Consider the following 21681-nt stretch of genomic DNA (forward strand, 5'->3'; position numbering starts at 1 on the left):
TCTTCTATCTCTCACATATATAGAAATCACAACTGCTAAATGAAAGACTAGACAAAACTTCAATTCTATGGCAAAGTATTAAATGTTCCTCTTTATTTTAGACTCTCTCAGGGTTGACTATTAAAAGTTACCAGTATCATCTCTTTATCAGATCGCTATAAATTTGTTAACAAGTACAGAAGGTAAGCACTTTTTTGACTTTGACTTCAATCTTTAGGATAACTAACAGGAATTTAGAACAAGAAGCTAAGCAGCACCATTGTATATGTGATTATCTATGAATGGATATGAAATATGAATGTACAAATATAAAAATATGTATGCACTGAAGAGATGTAAGGTCAATTTCAACATCAGAATGAAGAAAAAAGAGAAAGGAAAATTAAAAAAATAAATAAATAAAATCAGGAATTCACCCCTGTGAAGTTTTTGTAATACATTTCAAAAATAATACCGGTGGAAAATCTTTTTCCAAAAGTTCTGTATCTGTTTTCTGCAGTTCCAGTAAATTATTTTACCTCAAGCTCTGACTACATAAATTTTTGCTCAGAAGGCTTAAATTAAAATTTGCTTTATTCTAACCAGCATCCTAGCTACATGTTTATTACTCAAAGCCAGTGCCTGCTCAAGCAGTAACAAACCACCTGTGGGAATATACCCAGCAAATGTGAATCCCAGCCAGCTGTAACTACAGCAGGCAAATTACTGGTTCACTGGAATAGTCTACCTTTATTTATTTATCCTTAATTATAATACAAGGATTTTAGGAAATGAAATTATAGCTGTTCCAAGGCTAATCTCTCCCAGCAGAATAAGTTCAAAATGTATAGAAATATATATATATATATGTATATTTAGAATAATACATAGCACCTAAACGTTAACATTCATCTATGAAGATTGACCAAAAAAAAAAAAAAAAGTTACTTAGAATTGTAAACCAAGAAGTATAAAGGACAAAAATAAAATAAAATAAAATAAAATAAAATAAAAAATCCCTGGAGAAAGAAATGTTCAGGCTCTACCATTCAAATTTACGATCCAGACAGGGGAGAGACTTTTGAATGCAAGCTTAATATATACATTATCAAATGGATTCATGCCATGTACATTCTTAGGGATGAAAGGTTTATTTGAATATTTTGATTCAATTTGAAGTAGAACTTTGTAACATTTTAGCATTGTAAAAATAGGTTTTTACAGTGTTTGATATGTGTAAAATGAGTTGGTTTCTCAGCTTTTGTTCTGAAATATTTACCAAATTCCCATATTAAACATTGTGCTCTGAAGTATTCTACACTGTGTAATAAAAAATCATAGCCTATTTTATTTCATTTTAATCTTAGATCTCTATAGGGTGCTTTCAGATGAAAAAGTCTTGTAAGTGTTTCTTATGAAGGTAGAAAAAATTGTCACTAGTTGCATATCAATGAAAGTTACTTCATCTGCTGTGACAGATATTTAGGTTGAAGTCCATAAAAAAAGAAAGTATAAAAGCTACTAATATGTTTCACAAAATTTGAAAACTCTCTTAATGAAATTTTTAATCCATCCTTTTATTTTCTAGATACATATACACTTCATTCTTTGGTCTTTGGTTTCTTTTATTTCTTTTAATTAAAAAATAAAAAAAATAAAAAAAAAATAGGCAAACTGAATGTCAATCCTGTAGTTAGAACAGATCTTGTAGTTCTTGTGGTTTTGCTCATGAATTCATAATAGATTGTACTCTGAGCTCATATTTTTTCCACTTCTGAAAATGGTTTCCTGAGCTGAATTTCTATCTGTCTATTCAGCAAAATAATTTTCAACTGGAAAAGCAGATTAAATAAAACTGCAGTATCTCACAACAGTACACCATTGTAGGCAACAAAATGTAATTCACCAGAAAACATTGACAATTATAAACCAAGACAGAACTGAACATCAGTAGAGTTACCATGCTGATGTATATAGAAGCTCTATACAAAGCTTTTTGAAGCTTTTTGTAAGCTGGAAATAATGGCAAACGTCTGTTTGCCTTTCTATACGTGATTAGATATTGAAAGAAAACTAAAATAAAAAAAACTTACTGTTATTCTATGAGTTGGAGGAAACCCAAGAAATGAAAAGCACCTTGATTGCTTGTATAGGCCATAAAGCCACTAGTTAAATTAGAAAAAAAGTTTGAAGAGTAGAATTATGATTTTTCTTAATTATTATCTTTTCCTTATAAGTTCTACAAGTATTTGTAATTTAAAAAAAAAAAAAACCTACATTTCATTAAACAAAAGATTTTCTTAAAAAGTTGTTGAAATTATTTTACTTTTACATAAGTTCAAATTTCATCAAGTTTATTAACAACAATTTCAATTTTTATTTATTTGTGGTTTTTTTTTTTATTTACTTCATTGTTAGACAAAAATTGGTAAAGGAGAAATAATTACTTAAAGATAGTTAAGTATGTTTAATTTTTAAATGATTCTTAAATTATAATTTCTATATACACATTCTATAAGCACAACATAGGTTGGGCAGAGAATGGCTTGAGAGCAGCTCTAAGGAGAAGGATTTGGGGGTGTTGGTTGATGGAAGACTCAACATGAGCTGTCAATGTGAACTTGCAGCCCAGACGGCCAAATGTATCCTGGGTTGCATCAAGAGAAGTGTGACCAGCAGGTCAAGGGAGGTGATTCTGCCCCTCTGCTCTGCTCTCATGAGACCCCATCTGGAGTACAGCGTCCAGTTCTGGGATCTCCAACATGAGAAGGGCACTGACCTGTTGGAGAGGGTCCAGTCCAGAGGAGAGACACAAAGATGATCAGAGGGCTGGAGCACCACCACTTCAGGGATGGGCTGAGAGAGTTGGGGTTCCTCTGCCTAGAGACCAGAAGGCTCCAAGGATAAACTGGAAGAGGTTTAGATCTAAACTAGGAAGAAATTCTTTACTGTGAGTGTGTTGAGACACTGGAACAAGTTGCCCAGTGAGGTTGTGGATGCCCCATCCCTGGAAGCATTCAAGGCTAGGTTGGATGGGGTTTTGAGCAACCTGGTCTAGAGGGAGGTGTCCCTGCCTGTAGCAGGGTGTTTCGACTTGGATGATTTTGGGTGTCCCTTTAAACCCAAACCATTCTATGATTCTGTAAATCTGTAGCTGTTCCATCATCTTGAACAGTGGCTTAATATCCAGTTAGTTCATAACAGTTCTAATGACTTGATGCCAAAGAAATTATGTATCTATAGTTTTATGATGATTACAGGCTGTGTTTAACAAAGAATTAATGAACAAAAGAAATCCTAATTTCCACAAATCAGAAACTGCTGTTTAAGTGTCTTACTGTAAACAGTAAATACTCTGGCATAGTCGATGATTTGTTTTACTTGTTTGATTAGATGCTTCTGCAAATAATTTATTCTGTTCACTGAAGAAAAATGTAAAAATGTTTACATTCAGGTTGAAAAATAATTCTGATTAATTTTTTTTCTGATAAATATCTTTTCTGTTGATGAAAATAATTTTCTCTAACGTTTTAGCTTAAAAATAATATGCCTTTAATTTTTTCATTTGTTCCTTTAGGTATTGTATTAAAGCTTATGCAATTTTCTGTGATCAGAACTGGAAAATGCAAAAGATGATGAAATCTACAAAGGTTCCCCTCATCTAAGGCTGGAGTTGATTCTTAAGAACAAAAAAAATGTTTGTGTTATTAAGCAATGAATATATAAAGTAAAAGTTAAATAAAATATGAATGGAAAGCTGGCAGTATAACGTTACTGGGCATGGTCAGCGATCACTATATGTGTTTGGTAATTGATTCAAAATACTGTTTTTGTTCAGCAAAATCACAAATGTAATGTATATTCGGAGAGTATTCAAAGTAAGTATTTGTTTCTCTTTCAAATAAAAAAAAAGTATTTGCTTACTACTTCTTGCATGCTCTTTGTTTTATTTCCTGGACATAGTAATACTGAGAAGGCTCAGGCAAGGGCAAGAAGGATGAGCAAGTATGTGCTTTACAAGTAGTGAGAAAGCCAACCAAGAGTTTTCAGCCCAGGAAAAAATTCCGGGTGAAAGACATGGGGATAGAGGAATATTGGAGAAATTTACAATACCATAGCATTCTTGTAGGAGATAAACAGATTTCTCACTCAGTATGGCTATATTATTGTTCTTGATTGCTATAGGATGTTTGCTTAAAATTAATGTTGTTTCTCCCTAAAGAAATTCTGTTTACATCAGAGGAAATGCAAACTGAATTTCTCTCAGGTGAAAATAAACTGAAAGCTCTTCTACAGAACATTCATTCCATGGATATGAACTAGAGATGAACTGAAGCAAAACCTCAAAATTCATATATAAACTGACGGTCAAATCCTTAGCATCCACTGTGTTTTTCTGGATGCTAAAATTTATAGGAATTCCGAAGGAAGGCTGGATAAATTAATAAAAGCACAATCCACTGACTACTCTAAATACAAAACACATTTGGTCTCTGAAATTTTGGGCTCCCTCAGGGCTCAAAAACTTGTACTTCAACTTACATCGACTCTGCTTGACAACTATTGTTGTCACTGGCCTAAGCAGACTTTCTACACTCTTTCTAATCTGCAATAGGTATTTTTCTTTGAAAAACTCTTAACAATTAAAAAAAAAAAAATATATAGGAAAAAAGAAAAATAATGATGTTCTGCCAGGATCCTGAGTGCAGCAACAGACTTTAATGACACTGTCAGCCTCACTTGGAATCCCTACCCACATCTTCTGACTATGATTCAGGAAATCAACTCCTGCCCTGATCTATGTCATAGGTAGTCTGCTAGCAACAATTTTCCTTGCTTGTCTATACTGACCTTTTGGAAATGACCTTGTGCCTGATGTGTGGTGTTGTATTTGGCTGATGGTCACTTGGCTGTTGACAGAGTCTGCTGCTGCTAAGTGAATGTGCTGCCCACCCTGCTCACCCTATTCAGGTGCTATTTGACTATGCCTCAACGATGACAAATGTTAGAGGGGAGGAATGGAGAGTGTTTGCTTTAAGTTTTTTAGATATCTAACACTATCTTCTCAAGAAGACATTCATTGGAAATAAGTATGACTTCTACAATTTTTCAGGTAGACTGTAAATATAAAATAAAGAGATGAAGATTGAGCAAAACATTTTTCTTATTTCTGTTATTTTCTCTCTTTCCTTTTCATTTTCTAAATTAAGACTTGTCTTTGAAGAAAACTCTCTGTAGTGAAAAATCTGTAGATGCCAACCAAAACAAAATGAATTTTTTTAATTTTTTTTTTTTTTTTTTTTTTTTTTTTTTTTTTTAACTGCAGAGGTCAGGGTTGTTTCCTACCTTAGGAAATTGTGGTAGTGGTTAGGTCAATAAGATAAGCTTGTTTTAAGGAAGAAGAGGGGAAAATGAAACATAAGAACAGTGCATTTAGACCTGCAAGCCACAAAGAGATTGTATGCAGACTTGTGGAAACTAATATTCTATGGACTGATGTAACTGACAGCAAGTCTTCAGTTAGGGATTATTTGCAGAGCTCAAGTGAAGTATTAAGTCCTAATTTAAGATGACAGTGTAGATATTTTCCTTGGAGAGGATAAATGTGAAAGAAGAGCCTAATAACCATGATAGTAGACTAGAAGCATCAGCAAGTGCAGAGAAAGGTGACAAATATTATCACTTCCTTATTGATCTCTTTGTAGATATATACTAATTCAGCTGACGTTCCAGTACAGTCTTTCCAGATTATTTCAGTCCCAATCAGCCTGACTGTCATGTAGAGTAATGGCTGATCTTTGGGAAAAAATATTGAGAAACACCAGTAAAATATTCAGAGAAAAGATGAAAATTACTTTTTCAGAATGGAAAGAGCTATTTTACAAATATCAAACTGGAACTAAGTGAAAATTATTATAATATTGTTACTATAAGAAAATTTTGGTAATGTTCTTCTGTTTCTAAAATGAAGATAAAATCTTCTATACCACAGTACATTACCTTAAAAAGTGTGAATTTAGACAAGAGTTAATCGTGTATTAGGTTATGACAAAGTGTCAATAAAAAGATAAAGCAGAACTTTTCTTTATTTCTTTGTGTCTGTGCATGTACAGGAGTGCATAAGTGGCTTTAAGTTATTTTGTATCAGTAGCTTTCAGAGTGTCCTTCATATCGCAAACTGCTTTCGTAGCGGTGATGTGCTTGTAATCAAGTCTGCTGCTGAGACTGAGGTTATAACTGTGCTGAACCATAAACCTATCTCATACACCGAAGACCTACAGATTAACTAAAAGTCTCCAGATATTTTAGAAGACCTTTGATGACCTCTTCTAGTTTATTTTTGATTTTTCAAGGCCTTTGAAGAATAAATAGCAAGTCAATAGCAGGTCTGGTGTTTAACAGAATTCACAAATCTACCATCCTCCTTCAGTGCTTGGTAGTCCTCCCTGGCTACCCAATAGTAATAACCTTAGCACAATCTGTCACAAGATATCTGTTTTATTTCTTCCTAGTACATTAACAGAGCAAAAGGCTGTGTGGTGCTTAGCTGACTATAGGCTAAACCACAACATTCCTTTTTGCAAGACTGTTCTCAGGCTTATTACACCCAGCTCTGTACACAGATCCAGAAATGCCTGGGCCTAAATGCAGAATCCAGAACTTGACAAATTGAAATCAAATTTCATGCAGTCATAAAATCTAATTTATTCTGAAATTAGGGGGAAAAAAACAACTATTAAAACAGTTTAAATTACAGATGATATATTGTAACTTTGAAAGCAGTTACAGACTCATAATGTTCCCACAAATCAAGTGCATGCTTTCTTATAAATACATCATTAAAATGTTTCCTGTTGCTTATAGGTAAGTTTGCAGAATGAAAAAAGAATACATCCATACAGTATTAAGTCCAGGTCTTTTCTGTGGGATAATTATCAAAGCTCTAATCTCTTACTGAAGCAGCAAGACCTGGAATAAATGCCCTGTGCCTGAGAGAACATCTGTTGGAGTTATTAAGCTGGTAAATGTTCCCTGAAAAACATCAGCAGGAGAAATAAAGGTTTTCAAATGTGGCTGAATTGAAAAGATTAAAGTATGTATTTGGTTGTGAAAAAAGTAATGGGGAAAAAATAGTTTGTTTTTAAAAAGAAAAGTAAGCTATCAAGAAATTGATATAATTTCCAGAAAAAAAAAAAAAAAAATTCCAGCTTTACTGTAAGTTTCATCCAGATTGCAAAATCTGTTGAAGTAAACAAATAAATAAATAAAATATTACAAAAAAAAAAAAATATTAATGAAAGATTGCATGATTGTTTTACCTTAAAAACATAATAAAAGAAACAAACAAATAAAAACAAGCGACTAGTCAAGAGGATGAAATTATGCAATTTAATTCTTACACTAGTACATTCTGCAATATCAGGGGCTGCCTTTAATCATCTGATAACTTGAATATCATGTGACTGTTCAATCTTAAAAAACAAAATTGTCAGATTTACATAGCTTGTTTTCACATAATAATAGTGCTCTTTTCCTTCAAACCAAAAAGGAGTTTCAGTAACAGCTTTGTGTCTAAAAGTTCCTTATACAGTTTCTTTTGCATTTTGGTAATTTTCCTTGTGGCTATTTAACTAAACCTGTTATACAGATGTCAGCTTAAAATGTCCAAATTTTATCCCTGTAATGATTCAACCAAAATTCCACTTCTGCAACAAAAGAACAGAACTTCCCTGCCATGTTCTAGTTTGCTAAGATAGCACTTAGAGATGTTTCTGTCTTGCAAAGTTTTTGACCATGCATTATTTTCTGCAAAGAGGTGATTCTGCAGCAATAGGTTGCATGAGGTCTCTAATTCAATATTTCCATGGGAAGGGAGTGAAAAGCAAACTGCCACAATACCTCTTTTTATTCTTAAGAATGCTATTTTTTTTTTTCCTTCTAGTCAAACATATCTTGTGGGATTCAAATCTGCTACACTGCTAGATATGCAAAGGAAAGTCCTCATGAGAATCACAGAGGTAGCCTATTCAAAAGATCTCTAATGAGAATGTGAAACTGTGCACTGCCTTTATTTCATTTGCTACAGGTACTACACATTTTGAAGTCCGCTGTACAGCCAAACTCATATCCTGCATCAAAAACCAATAAGAATATATCTTTTCAATGGAAGATAACCTCAAGGATCACTGAAGATAGGAAACCTGGCTGTGTTAAATGCTAAGATACATGCAATATTTAAGAACATTCATTGTTTCACTTTGGCTTTAGTCTACATAGCAAGACTTATAAATATCCATTGAGCTACGGTGTATGATTTTGTAAGAAAATTCCTGTAAGAAATTGATCATGGCATGCAATAAAGAATACTTTTTACTCAAGTGTGTCTATTTTGTTGAACATTACTCAAAAGTTCCAAAACTTTCCAATACAGTTGCGTTGCAAGAGCTGCAAGAGCTCTGGACTGCAGAAACAACCTGTATGGTTGCCTTCAGTTTACCAAAGTTGTATAAAGGTGAAATGCAATTTGGTACAGCTCAACAATGGTATGATCTGATATGTAGAAGGTCCAACAGAAGAAGTTAAAGTGTCTGGAAACAGGAATGTCAGAGAGAAAACGACCTCATGTAAAGGAAAGAAGTTTCCCTTGAGATAACAAAGTCCATTGCTTTTTCTTGTAGAAGTTATGGAAAGTGAATGCTCAGGGGTTAACTGTAGTGAGCAGAACTGGTGTTGGGAAATGAACCAAATGAACCCCAAAATGGGGTTATGTCAACCCATTTCTGTGTTCATGATGCATCTATGCATACTTCTTATAAATCTGCTTATAGCAGTGGGATTCTGTACAATACCTTCTTCATCACCTCTTTTTAAAATTAAGAACAAAAATGTATAGTTCATGTCAAGATTTGGATAATAGGAAACAAGATATTTTAGTTGTTTCTCACTACATAATTTCATTAATTAACAAAAATCATTTTTTATATAAATGCATATTCACTTATATTCATTTATTTGTGTCATTCCAGATTAACAATTGACTTTCTCACTCTTTGTTTTACTGCTAGCCTCTTGCTACCCATCTAACTGGTATACATCACAGCCTGTCCTTGATGACATAATTTAGAGGTAGTAATTTACATTTTTCTCTGATAATCATTAAGCAATGAAAGTGTTTTTCAAATCAGCAGGAGCTCTTCAAACATACAGTACTCTCATACAAATGAAGTTAGAAAATTAGAAAACAAGTTGTAATAAAAATCAAAGGTCATAGAGTCATAGAATAGTTTGGGTTGGAAGAGACCTCAGGGATCATCAATTTCCAGTCCCCCTGTCACATGCAGGACTGCCAGCCCCTAGATCAAGTACTAGACCAGAGTGCTCAGGGCCCCATTCAACCTGATCTTAAAAACCTCCAGGAATGAGGTATCCACAACCTCTCTGGGCACCTTGTTCCAGTGTCACGGGTTATCCTTAGATATAAGTCCGTTCCTAGGACACAGGCCCCGGGAAGAAGAGAAAAAAAAAGGGGGGGGTACGAACAGTCCCAATCGGCCCTGGGCCACGTGCGCTCCGGGAGAGGGGGAAGAGCAGAGAGCTAGCCGATAGTTATAACAAAGAGAAAACACAACGGCAACGATCTGAGGAGGAAGGGTAATTTACTGAATCTAACTAAATCAAACAAAACGAGAGAGAAAAGAGTATCAAAAAATGAGAGTCAAACCACAATAGTGCGAAGGGAAAGCACGTGCTTTCTCCACGGCGAGCTGAGACGGCTGAGCCGGGCAACACGGGGAGAGGCAGCCGCTCCGGATCCTGTCCGCAGCTCCATCCCACTTCTTCTTCCTGCCAGGTCCTCCGGGGATGCTGCCCTCTTCCCTCCCCTCACATCAGGATGCTCAAAGAGTCCACAAAAGGCAGTAAATGGAACCAGAATATTTACTCTTTTACTGCCACTGGTCCACATGATGTTCTGATGTGGAATACTGACAGCAAAAAATCAAGAAACCACAACATCCAGCAACTGACCACTCTCTCAGTTGAAAACTTGCTCCTGACGTCTAACCTAAATGTCCCTCCCTTTAGTTTAAAACGGTTCCCTCTTGTCCTATCACCATCTACCCGTGTAAAATGTTGATTTCCCTCATGTTATAAATTCCCTTTAAATAATGGAAGTCCACAAAGGGATCGCCACCCAACCTTCCCTTTTCCAGACTGAAAAAGCCCAGTTCTTTCAGCCTATCTTCATAGGAAAAGCGCTCCAGCCCTTGGATGATCTTCATGGCCCTTTTCTTGACCCTCTCAAAAATCTCTACATCTGTCATGAGTTGGGAGCCCCAGACTTTAACACAGTACTCCAGCTTGGGCTTCATGTGGGCATAATAGATGGGGACAATCAGCTCAATCACTTTGCTGGTCATATCTCTTTTGATGCAATCCAGGATCGTAGAATCATAGAATCATTGGAGTTAGAAGGGACTTCTGACAGCCATCTAGTCCAACTCCCCTGCAATGAGCAGGGACATCTACATCTAGATCAGATTGCCCAGGGCCTTATCCAGACTCACCTTGAAAGTCTCCAGGGACAGGGCATCAAACACATCACTGGGCAACCTGTCCCTGTGCCACTCTCACTGTAAAATATTTTTTCCTCATATCTAACCTAGATCTTCCCTCTTTGAGCTTGAAACCATTTCACCTTGTTCTATCACCACAGACCCTGCAAAAGAGTTTTTTTCTGTAGATCCCATTAGATACTGAAAGGCCTCTATCAGGTCACCTCGCAGCATTCTCTTCTCCAAGCTGAAGAGTCCATCTTTCTCAGCCTGTCCTCACAGGACAGGTATTTTATTCCGCAGTTTCATTCTGCACAAAAATTTCATTTTTGTGGCCCTTCTCTGGATATGCTCCAGCAGGACCATCAATCTTCTGGGCTGCAAGCCCACACTGCTAGTTCAAATTACGTTTTTCATCAACCAGAATCCTTAAGTTTTTCTCAGCAAGGCTACTCTCAAAGAGTCTTTCTCCCATTTTTGTACATATGTGGGATTACTTTGACCCAAATGCAAAACCACCACTGGATTGTGCTGTTTGAACCAACAAAAAAGGTAGTGTGCTTCCCCAACTTATTTAAAAAAAAAAAAAAATCCTTCTGGCAAAATCCAAGGAATGTAAGTTAGAATTATGATAGAATTATGAAATTCAAGTCTGTCTCATAATCTTAGTGTAGTTGGACATCTGTCTGTGTATATACAAGGTCATACACAGTCATCAAATGAATCAAGGCAATATCTCAGCCACTATTTTATAGAGGTGATAATGGGCTGATTTGAGACAACTTGAGACAAGGTGGCTGATGGGACTTGCTTCTGACTATTATGGCAGGAATTCCCCAGGCAGGAGTTTTGAAAAGTCCCAGAGACTCCCCAATATGAATTCAACTCTGTCTAGACAAACAGGTAGGCACTAGCTGTACCCATTGATATATTAATCAATCACTGATTAACTAACTTCCTGGACAAAGGATCTGGCTATCCAAGGAATTCACTCATGTAATTCCTTTTTTCACATTGCAGGTGCAGAAACTGATTGATCTAAACATACATAATTTTAAAAACTCAGCAGAAATTCTTCTCTTAACTACAGAAATTGTTGTGTAGGACAGTTTTCTGCACAAATTTAAGATATTTAAAAGGTGTTTTGTATGTGTTTTAGGGTAGTCAGTAGCACTTAAACATGCATGTGCCAAACAGCATGGAACCATACACAGTCTTAGAAAAAAAATAGCAGAATAGTTTGGGTAATCTCACTTAATATGGCTAAGTATATGGTGTTGCATGTACCATTTTAACAGACATCTGTCAGCACCTGAACAGCCTCTGAGCTTCCTATCTGAGAGATTCTCTTCCCCACATGAATGTTACCCATTGCAAATATCACATGGATTTTTTTTTCTTTTCAGTGCTCTAACCATGAATGTCTATTCAATACCTACTCTATTAAAACCACTGGCATGGAGGCAATATTGATTTGTTCCTATGAAATTCTGATGACTGTTCAGAGTCATGTTACATTATTGTCTCTACTCTTCTGTCTCCCCACTTGCACTGGTTATAAAGCAACACTACAAAAGCTCTTTCATCTTGTTAAAAGTCAGAGCATACTATACAGAACAAAGATTTAATTTAAGCACCATGGAGACAGCATCATTTCTTAATATCCACCACAAATATATCTTTATTTGCTAACTCTTTAAATCCTAATTTGGAATGCAGAAGACACAAAAGATAATTCAACATTTTCCCATTTCAGAACATTGAATCTACAGGCTCCCATTTTTCAATAGAGAGAGAGAGAGAGAGAGAAGATCACTTCAGTATATAACTGCTTAGTCATTTGTCTATATAAATTAGATAGCATGATATGCCCAGCTGTCATAGGGGATGCATGTTATCCAAGGAGACTCATAAGATACTTGTGAAATAACCCAGCAGTGATTTCCACTTTCATCAGCATCACAGAAATATTGTCTTTATCTACACAATATGATATAATTTTACTTTTTTTTTTTTTTTTTTTTTTCGGTAACACACTTTATAGATTTGTCAAAATATTTTTGGAGCTGTCAGAGATTCATAATAAAGCATACAAATATTATCATCTTTGTATTTGAGAATATATCAATATAGTTTATAGTACAATAATTAGACCAGTAGCAAATAGTACTTTGATTTTAAATAGCATTTGGATCATTTTTAAAAAAAAAAATCCCTCTAAGAATAAAATGAAAGCATTAAAGATATTCAGCAGAGCAGTTTATGTAGGTGTTCCTGTGCACTAATACCTAGCTGAAATAATTGGTTAAAATCAACTGTTTCTATCTCTCTCTCTCTTTCCTTTATTTATTTATTTATTTATTTATTTATTAAGAATAAGAACAAAGCAGAAGTCAAAACATAGTGAGTAGAACTGTCACTGTTTTAGTAATAGTGTAGACATTTTATTCCACAGTCATTTTAGTACTCATGATGTCTCAGTCCTTACACTAACCTGAATTTGGGAAAAGAAAGAGAAAATAAGTGAAAAAGAAAGGAAGAAAGTGAGAAGGAAGGAAGGAAGGAAGGAAGGAAGGAAGGAAGGAAGGAAGGAAGGAAGGAAGGAAGGAAGGAAGGAAGGAAGGAAGGAAGGAAGGAAGGAAGGAAGGAAGGAAGGAAGGAAGGAAGGAAGGAAAGAAGGAAGGAAGGAAGGGAGGAATAGAAGCATAAAAGAGGAATCCTGAACAAAGTGAATTTTGCTTCACATTCACATTAAGATATGGAATATTTCAAGAGTAGTAGAAGGTTTGGTGCTTTAGATAAATCAAAATATATGTAATATTCAAGTCAATAATACAATTCATTATTAGCATGTGTATGCTATTATTTAATTATTTGACTATACTGCATCTTGTTGGGATGTTGATTTTCTTTCCATCAGATTTTATGGTACTTTGTTTCAGATTTACAACCAAAACAAAACTGATAGCACACAGATACACTCTGTTTACTGTTTTTGAAGTGTGTTTTCACAGCATCAAGGTCTTGTCTGTTACTCACTCTATCATTTGTTAAGAGACATTGAAAAAGAATTTATTGCAAAAATTATCTCTCTTATTGAGACACTTATTCTGGCCTATAATTTTATCCAGGAAATCCAGAAGGATCACCGATTTCCTATCCCAAAAGACAGCGCACATCACTTTTCCTGCTGAAGGCTGTGTCTTGAGCTTTTTCTTTGATAGGGAGATTGAATGTCATAGAATCATTAAATCATAGACTCATTTGAGTTGAAAGGGACCAACTCTCCTGCAATAGACAGGGTCATCTACAGCTAGATAATGTTACTCAAAGCCTCGTGCAACCTGACTTTAAATGTCTCCAAGGACAAGGCATCTACCACATCTCTAGGCAGTCTGTTCCAGTGCTTCATAAACTCATCATAAAAACTTTTTCCTTGTATGTCATGGTTTTATGATTTTTGTTATTGATATTCCACATCATAACATCATGTAGTGCACTGGGAATTGAAGAGTTAATGCTCCAGTTCCGCAGAGTGCCAGTGTTTCCAGGTACCTAGTTCTGAGAAGAAAAGAAGAACTACATATCCCAGAGGACATTGTATTGTTCTATTTCTGTTTTTCATTCAAAGGAAAAGATTAAAAAAAAAAAATCAGCTCACAAGATGCCCTCTTTTCCCTTTTGTTTGTTCTGGCTAGATGTTTAGGCTTCAGCATTAGAGTAAGGCCTTTGGTTTCTAGACACTCTCTCTCTCATTTATTAGCTACAATTATATTGTATTATATTGTATTATATTGTGTCATCTTGCATTCCTTTATCTTTTTTAGTAAATTAGTTTTCCTCCTCGTACTGTTGCCACTGTTTTGTTTTCAGACCCATTTCCCTACCTTTTTCCCCTTTTCCCCTTTCCTTTTTCATGGGGCATGGAATCCAGATACAATGGCCCATAAATTGAAAACACTTGCATACAACCTTAATCTCACCTCTTATAGTTTGAAACCGTTTCCACTTGTCCTATCACAAAAGGTCCTGCCAAAGAGTCTGTCATCTTTGTTCTTATATCCTCTCTATAGATACTGGAAGGCAGCTACCAGGTCTCATGACAGCCTTCTCTTCCTCAGGCTGAACAGTCCCAGTTCTCTTAGCCTGTCCTCATAGGAAAGGTGTTCCATTCCTTGGATTATCTTTGTCTCAAATTCATATCTTTCCAATTTGGAGAGACTGGGGACTGTTCAAAGGCCTTACTGAAGTCCAGATAGATGACACCTCTCTTCCCTCATTCAGTGATGCAGTTACAGCATCACTGAAGGCCACAAGGTTTGTCAGGTGGGACCTGCCCTTGGTGAAGCCATGCTAGTTATCCCATATCAACTCCCTCTTTTCCATGTATTTTAGTGTAGTTTCCAGGAGGATCTGCTCTATGATCTCTCCTGGTAAAGAGGTTAGGCTGAAAGTTTGGTAGTTTCTGGGTTACCCTGGGTGCTATATTGCCTTTTTTTTCCAGTCACGAGGGCCTTCACCTGACTGCTATGACTTTTCAAATATCATCAAGAGTGGCTTAAGACTATATCAGGCAATTCCCCCAGGACACGGGGCTGCATGTCATTGGGAACCATAGACTTATGAATGTCCAGTTTCCTCTAGTGATCACAAACTTGATCTTCACTTACATGGGAAGAAACACTGTTCTCTTCCCTGCCCTCATCCCCCCATCCCCACTTTCCAAACCATTTGCTTGAGGCCTGTGTGAAGAGCAGTCACCAGTGAAGACTTGGGCAAAAATGCTGTTGAACACCTCAGCTTTCTCCATGTTTATTGTTACCAGCCTGCCTGTGTTGCTTAGTAGGAGAGGTACACCCTCTTGGACTCTTTCCTTTTCCAGCTGATGTACCCATAGAAACTTTTCTCATTCTTCTTTGCACTCCTTGCCAAGTTTAGTTCCAGTTAGATCTTGACTTTCATGTCCCCATTCCTACACAGACTTGCAGCATTCCTATACTATTCCCAGGGTACCCATCCCTGCTTCCACTGCCTGTGCATTTTCTTCTTGCTCTCCAGTTTGACCAGTAAGACCTAATTAATCCACATCAGCCTCCTGCCTTTCTTTCTGGACTTTCTACATAAGCATTACATTTGGAGTAGCTCTAGTAAATTTATTCAAAATAGTTTTGATTTTCATACAAGTTGTTATAACTTGAAATCTTCTGATTAGAAAGAAAAACAACAAATAAAAAGGGATCTTTGCTCAGGCTGAAAGATGCTTTACAGTTCTTAGCACTGTAGTTCCCAGAACAGCAAATGAAAACTCTGTTCAGCATTTGGTATCCTAAACAGAATTAAATGTGTCATCATTTCTGACTAGAACACAGCTCTGTAGGAAAGTTCCTTGTCTCTCTCTCTCTCTTCTCTCTCTCTCTCTCTTTTTTTTTTTTTTTAATGGAAAAGCAGGTAATCATTTCTAAGTTAGACTGGCTCAGAAGAGACAATTTTAATAAAGATAATCTTTTTTTGTATGTAATTTGAGAATATTCTACATCAAAAATAGACATTAAAAAGCAGTTGGGTCTTAAATTAATATGTGAAAGAAGATGCCACAAGTGAGTGTGGGTTCTTCTCAAGAAAAAGTGTTTTCAGAGCATGACTCTATAGCGAGTTAGAAGATTTTTTTGCATCTTATTGAAATGCAGACAAATATAAGATTTGTTTGCTACTGCAACTTAGAAATCAGTTGTAGACTTTAGTGGCATTTTAGGTGAAGATTTTACTACTCAACTGAGAATATTTTCTAATACAAAAAAAGAGATGAGACCCCTCCAAGAAAATGCAGCTCTGTTCCTTTATCTTCCTTGACCAAATTGATTTTCTGGTTCTGACCTACTTTGTCATTTTGACCCATTGTCATTTCTGAGGCCTGGAGTATTTAGGACAGATTTTTGCTCTTCCAGGTAAAGACAATTAGAATTTGTTCTAATTTGTTACCATTTCCTGCCGTGAGCTTCCAGTGAGCTCAGCTGCTTGCATGCTAGGCTGGTAGTTTCTGCTGCTGCTCTGTGTATTTCAAAATTTGCCTTCTGTCTTCAAGTACATTTAGGGGCTCTCTCAGCTCACACCTCCTAATATGTGACACAGCAGTAAGCCAAATCGAAAAACAGAGAGCAGCATTAGATTCTCCTACTAGCATTCTTTGTCCTAAAAAAAAAAAAAAAAAAAGCAATCTCTTTTTGCTACGGCCTTTCTTGCTCTTCAGTATTGTCTCTTAAAGATATCTGAAGATGCAGACATCATGTTTTCCAGCTAGATCTTTTTATTGTTCATAAGCTGAAGGGCTTTAGAGAGGATATATTTTAAATCTTGGATTTTTCTGAACATTTCTCTGTAGGTCAGTTGTATCATATGTTTTATAAAAAAAAAATAATCTTAATAAAGTTTATACCATCAGATAAGGTACAATATAAATATAGTTTTAGCTACAAAACAAACAAACAAACAAATACAAAAAAACAAATACTTTATAAACAAGTTCCATTTTAGGTATGGTAAAAATTGAAATACTTGATTATCTTGGTTTAATAAATAAAATAGTTTGACTATTTAATGCTGCAGTAGCAGATGGATTAAAGAAATTTTGCAATTATTTTTGTGAAAAGTGTTATATAATAAGAGAACTATGAAGACAAATGACAGTGAGTTAGTAGAAATTTTTGCCATAAATGGAAGTATAAGGAATGTGTATTTTATGTTACAGTGCTTGCCATTAAGTATACATGAGAGCTTATACTCTCTTACATAATATAGGACCGTGGCATTCCATTCATTTTTCAGGCTAGGCTTTTCATACATACATATGATTCACACATCATGAATAATTATGATATCAGAATTACTTTAATGCCTTCTGAAAATTCATGGAGAACAACTGGCTTTAATAGGCTAATACCATTGTTACACATCATCGTATTTTACCACAGTTATTGCTTATTTAGGTATTGTAGAATTTACAGTTATCAGTCATGACTGATTTTGTTGAATAGAAGTCAAATTAAAAAAAAAAAAAAAAAAGTAGGAAGAAATATATTTATATATATAATTAATATAATTAAGGATGGCACAGTTGAAAATTGGAAAAACTTGTGGGGACCCACAAACCAGATCTCTGATCTTCAGTTTTATGCGTATTTTATTAGTTCGCAGGGGAAATTTTATTCTGAAGAAAGGAGATTTTATAGCTTTTATCCATTCTGTCACCAGTGCTGTGGACTCATTGGCTATTCATAGATGATCGTATCTGTAATGTTATTAGTATCTTTATTTCCCAGAATCATTGGATGCATTTCCTGGGGAATCATTGTATATAGTGGGTAAATAATTCTCATTCCCAAACCACTCTTTCAGATTTTATCCACGAAGAAATACAATTGACATTCATTTGTTTGGAGGACGTAGAAAAGTAAACACCTCTCATATATCATGTAATGGCAAAGCTCCTTAAATGGCATAGAAGAATTTCTGATAAGGGACAAGCTTGCATCTAGTTGAATCCTGTTCTCAAACAGATATAGGAAAACAGAGGAGAGAGAAAAAGGAAAGCAAAGGAAGATATTACTTTTCTACCAACTTTAACAATTATTTTCACTTTTTCTTCCCATCTCAATTTTTATTGTCCCCTTTTCCCTTCTATTAATTGGTAATGATTGGACACATATAAATATAGATCTTTGGTACAAGAGTAGTTTTCCTTCAAATTATTTTTTTATTCATTAGTATTGTACTTTGTGGGATAAAAAGATCCTAGTTAATTCTATCTTTAAATGTTAATTTTATTGGTATTAAGCACTGTTAATATTATATTGAATTTATGACAATAATTCTGCTATTATATATATTATATATAATAATTCTGCTACTTCCCTTTAGAAAAGGCTGGGCTTTTTTTCAGTGGAGATTTTTTCTCTGAACTGAAAAGGGTTTGTAACCCCAAAACATGACACTGATTAAGTCTAATGCAAGTTTTCATCCCAAAAAGAATGTTTCTTAAAGACTTGAGTGTGGTACTATAAGGAAAAACATGAACTATCAGATGCTCTACCAGAAGTAATACTGGGAATAAGTCTTCCCAAGCAGACTGAATGTTGACCAATAAGTTGACTGCTTCACTATTTTCATTTAATGTATGATTTCCATGGTGATACATGCTCCATGAGTATTGTTAAGTTCATATTCTAATCAAATAGGAAAACAGTATGCTTCTTTTTCCCCACCAATACATCTTTCTCCCCTCTTTTTTCCCAAATTCTTCTTCAATTATTTTAGCTTAAATCACATTCCTCAAAATTTTTATATCATGTTGCAAAGCATATTAGACGCTTTCAGTTGTGTTTCCTAAATCTAATACAGACTTGTAAATGTGGGAAAGCTGCATTGCTTTGTATTCTCCTAGCTTATGACTGAGTAAGACGTTTATCTGTTGTACAGATAAGGAAGAAAAATGTCAATATTTTATTTTAACCTGAGTCCACTAAATGTAAAATATGTATTTATGCATATATTTGTATCTACATATAAACATACAAATATATACTCAGCCAAGACATTTTTTCTAGTGCAATATTGTCAAGTCAATAGTAATCAAACAAGGAGTTATTCATCCAGATATAATAATAATATTCATATTCCAAATTTATAAAAAATAACATCAATTATAATAACTTTTTTTATTATTATTATTATTTTTTTTTTAAGAAAACTTGTGAATATGTTATTTTTTTCTTGTTTCCATGAAAGGAAGACATGTATCCCTGCTGCCCTCTTGAGATGGCCTGGGGCTGTCGGATCTTTTCCCCCATGACACTCCCAGAGCTGAAGCTCAGCCAGGCCAGGTAATGGACATTTGGCAAAAGATTGCCTAATACATGGCATTTATTATTCATACATATTCTTTTAAAAACTTATCACCTAACTGTCATCATGCAAACAAAAAGAAGTGATTTTTCTTTTTTTTTTTTTCCAGAATCAGTATGTATTGATATATATTTTTTTAAATGGAAAACAATATCCCAGGGAAAACTCTATGAAATCCAGTATTTGCTTTCCTGTCATTGAGAGGAAAAGGAGAACACACAAAGTGAGAAAGAGAGAAAGAGTAAGAGATAAGGAGGTGAAAACTTGATCTTTCAGATCACTTGTTCTACAGAATCTTGAAAAGACTTTTTCTCTTGATTTCTTGTTGAAGAAAAACAGATTTCAATCATTTTAAAACAGAGCTATCATGACCATTCAGGTGATATGTATTATATATAAATTATTTCAAATGCATAACATTCTTTACCCTATAATTCTTGCTTCCTTTCACTTTTTTCTTCCATATATATATATATATATATATATATATATATTTTACTACAAAATTCAAAGAAAACTGTATATTATTTGAAAAGGAGAATAAAATAACTTAATTAGTTCAATTAGAAGAAATTATTTGTCCCGTACCTACTCAAGTCACAAGGTTGCAGACACTACTGCATCACTACTTGGGACACTACATCAAGCAGTGACCCTCTAAATCCTTGGTGTTTTTCGTAAGGTTGTAATTTATACATTAGCTTCTAAGATGGAATTATCAAATGCTGTCAAATACATCCTTTATTGACTGTAGCAAAAATATCCTCAGAGCATTCTAATAGTTTGATGCAGCTTCCCACCTCAATTCACAATAACTGTTGTTTCCCCAGCCATATTTTCCACTTTCACAATAAAGTCCTCTTTAAAATTATTCTGATGATGTCTTGTGTAGCAAGAGACTTCTTTTTGTGCTTGTACATTAATATTGATTGTTTGTTGTTGCAAATGGACATAGGTTTTTAATCCATCATTGCATCTATCCAGATGGCTCCTTCCCCAAAGACACCATCTTTTTTTCTAAAAGCAATTCCTACAGAAAACAAGATCTGTATAGATGAAAATGTGGGCAATTTGATGTGACTTTTTTTTTTTTTTTTTTTTTTTTTTTTTTTTTTTGATTCATTTGTTTTTCTTCACTGCTTTGGTACTAACCAATATGCACAGTATTAGGCTTCTTATTTTCTCTGGTTTGTTTAAAATACTGCACCACTGAAGCCTGGCTTAAATAACTGTAAGACACTGACATTTTAAAATACATTATATAGGAGCTGCATGTTTATATATTAGTTTAAGCCAAGATATGATTAGAAGGATGAAATTTCAATTGAAAAAAAAAATATATATAGAAAAATAAATATAGTTTTAGGTGCACAATTTCAAGTTAGCTCTGCCTTTGACTCCCCCACTGACTTGTTATTTGTATTAGGATTTAAATATTTATATATATATATTCTTCTGAGCTCCATCAGAACTTTTTTTTAGAAGAAATGCATATATAAATCTTGGCATCTAGTACTGGGTGTGTAGTGTTTACTGCAAGTGCTCATTTAATATATTCTACATAACCTTAAATAAGTGATCGTCATCTTTTTATAAAAACATTGTGTAAGTATTATATAACTGTACATGTTTTGAAAGACAAAGTTAGTGAAGATATTTAAATATAATTATGTAGAATAATAATGTAGAATAATTAGTACTATTTGGCTATGACTTCTACCCAAAAAACTATGCCTTGTGAGTATCATTCCTGCAAGTTCCATATGCCAAAGAAGTCAGTTCTCACTTCTGTAGTCCAGACAGAAAGTGAACACATGACTACAACAACAACAACAACAAGCCTATTAAAGAACCAAGGGATATTTATTAGAAATATATATCATGTTAAGTATCACCATAGCTAATAAGAACATATTCCTGTTTTCTATATACAAATTTTGGAACAAGATTCTTTAGCTCTAGTCATTGTCATTATTTTGATTATATCCTTTGGCCCCTTAGGAGATATTCTTTGTTATCTGGCTGTTAATCAACTTCACCTTGATTTTTTTTCCCCTTTATATACTTTTGTTTCAATTATGATTTCAAGGTTTTGTAGCATCTCTGTATGTATATGAAAATACTGCCTTTAGTACCTGAAGATCAGTTGTTTTTTTTTTTTTTTTTTTTTCTCCAAAGTCAGTGAAGCACTGTACATCATTCAGTCTGGTCTGGATAAGGCACTGCCAGGACTAGTCCGTGTGAACCTTAG

This window comes from Phasianus colchicus, chromosome 1 (assembly GCF_987193195.1).
Source record: "Phasianus colchicus chromosome 1, bPhaCol1.hap1.1, whole genome shotgun sequence".
Taxonomy (NCBI): Eukaryota; Metazoa; Chordata; class Aves; order Galliformes; family Phasianidae; genus Phasianus; species Phasianus colchicus.